The sequence below is a fragment of the Pteropus vampyrus genome, unplaced genomic scaffold (genome assembly GCF_000151845.1).
Source record: "Pteropus vampyrus isolate Shadow unplaced genomic scaffold, Pvam_2.0 Scaffold61, whole genome shotgun sequence".
Taxonomy (NCBI): Eukaryota; Metazoa; Chordata; class Mammalia; order Chiroptera; family Pteropodidae; genus Pteropus; species Pteropus vampyrus.
This window is the reverse complement of record NW_011888842.1, coordinates 2,610,247-2,612,603: the sequence shown is the minus strand read 5'-3', so window position 1 is coordinate 2,612,603 and position 2,357 is coordinate 2,610,247. Positions and strand designations below refer to the sequence as shown.

Sequence of the window (2,357 nt, the reverse complement as noted above, 5' to 3'; positions counted from 1 at the left end):
TCTTCTTGGATCTTCAGAGTCCTGACTTCACCTTGGCATTTACATGGAGGATTTGCCCAGGCATTGCAATAATAGGAGCCATAAGATTAAAATAATATTTGTGTTTGCCATAGGTGTCATGATTCTGTATTTACCTGGCAATAAGGGCCAAAGAGAAGCAGAATTGGAGGATGAAGACAGGATCAGAAAGGCCCTTTGGAAAACGTGTGGCTGATGTCTGACTCCTGAAGACAGTTGAGGATAAGGTGGGAGGATGGAGGAAGGATAGAGTGTGTGTGTACGCGCTTTGTGCGTACATGTGTGTGCTTGTGTGTATGCGTATGTGTGATTGCATGTACGTGCGTGGCTGCAGCAGGAAGATGGGAGAATGGCATGGAGCAGGGAAAATGCTGCGGGCCACCTTTCCAGGACCGGGAACACATTAAAAAGACACATTCTTTGGTGCTGCCTTGGATCTAATGAATACAAATCTCTGAGGTCAGGGCCTGGGACACTGCATTCTAAAAACAAGCCTCCAGATGATTCAGATACATGTCGCAGTCTGAGAGCAGTGGGCTGGAGGATGAATGAACTACTCTTTGGTTCGGAACCCTTGGAGACTCGCCGCCTGCCCGCACCTGCTGCCATGCCGTATGGGCCCGCTCACAGCTCTCCGAGGTTGCCTACACTCTCCTGTCCTATCCCTCCCTATGACGCTGTGTTTGCTGCTCTCCTTCCCTGAATGTTCTTCCCCATCTTGTCACCTGGAGAAACTTTATCTTTTAAATGCCTGCTCAAGTCTTGACTTTTCCTGTGGTGCTTTCTCTCTCCCACTCCTGGGCAGAGCTTATAAGTATGCATATATGTATTTATTTATAGCCCCCTTTAATAATAATAACCATTGTTATGATAATGACAACTAAAATGTATTGAGCGCATTCACAGTGCTAATTACTTCATGCGTTATCTTATTTATTTCTCGCAGCCATGCAGTGACGTGGGCATTAATCTCAGGTCATAAGGACGATAAATTCCCCAAGCTCCAGAGCTGTTAAGTGGAGAAACCGGGATTTGAAACCAAGCAACTGTTTTTAGAAATGATTTAAGGCAGCTCATAACATCCAACATGATGATAATTTTTAAAGTAGGTGAAAAAAAGATAAAACTGGGAAGAAAAAATAGTATCAGGAATGGGGCTAACATAACCTTCCTAGAAGATCCCTTCTCTATTCTATCATAGATACTTTGTTTTCCATGCCAGATTATAATAATTTCTTTAAAAAAAAAATAAATGAAATAAAAATGGCCTCAAGGCAAATGCTTAGATTTGCAATGAGAAGCAACTGTGTCAGGGACCAGCCACGTAAGGTCTATATTGCTCTCCTGGCTGAGTGCCACTTGAATAATTTTAATTAAATGAACAGTCACATGGGCCAGAATGTGAAAAATCCATGTGACCAGCCCATTCTGTCCCTGAGGGCAGACTTATATGGGAGCCAAACTGTAATTAGGTTTCTTGGTGAGCTTGGAACAAAGGGAATCGGGTGACACCAAGGGCTGGCTAAGACGGGGTTGGGCGCCTTTTCTCTCGGCCTCACAGCATCTCTGGTTCGCCCGTGGATCTCCCGTGTGTAGGATGGTGCCTGGTACATGGAGAATGCCCAATAATCATTTGTGTTCTAAATAAATGAATGGATCCATCTCAAAATATAGATGATTTTATCAATGGGCGATATTTTCTTTACCTGTCTTCCTTTCTTCTGGAGCATCAGAAGAACATTTGCAATGCCTAGCATGGTGTCTAGTTTAGAGGACCAATTTAGTGTAGAGTAAATTAAATTAAGGATCTTGGATAAACAACCTGCCTGGAAGATCTGCCAACCAGTCTTGCAATGTGAAATCTATCATCTAGCCCCGCTCCCGCCTCTATTGACACTGTCTACCTTCTTCCAATACATGTGACACGATGTGATATATGGGAAAGACTTCCGGCACTGAAGTGCAACAGGTGTGGTTGCAGTTCTTCTGACTCGGAATGGCTTGGGACATTTCTGCTCCAAGGCTTGGTTCTCCTATCTGTGAAATGGGTACTGAAATGTCGTAGGCTTGTTATAATGATGCATTGAGATCTATGTTGTGGGATGGTTAACCTCGGACCAATTCCTCAGTGTTCTGGAGGGCAGGGCCTGGGGTTTTAGACCTCTCTGTCTTCTTACAGAACCAGCATGGAGCATAGCAAACACATGCATGTTGACCAAATGAAGGGACGTGAGTACCTCCAGCATTCCTCCCAGCTCAGCTATGTTCTTGTCCCCAGCTTCCCAGCCGTGGGGCCAGAAGTGGAGAGAATCACCTGCTTTCATTCTCTGGGAAACTTC

The 2,357-nt window shown here is 44.6% G+C and overlaps 1 protein-coding gene across 1 annotated transcript in view; it reads right to left on the bottom strand.

Moving 5' to 3' along the window:
- Nucleotides 1–2,357, bottom strand: part of PAPPA (pappalysin 1) — a 191,787-nt gene that overhangs the window by 21,749 nt on the left and 167,681 nt on the right. The gene's annotated exons all lie outside the window — the stretch shown is intronic.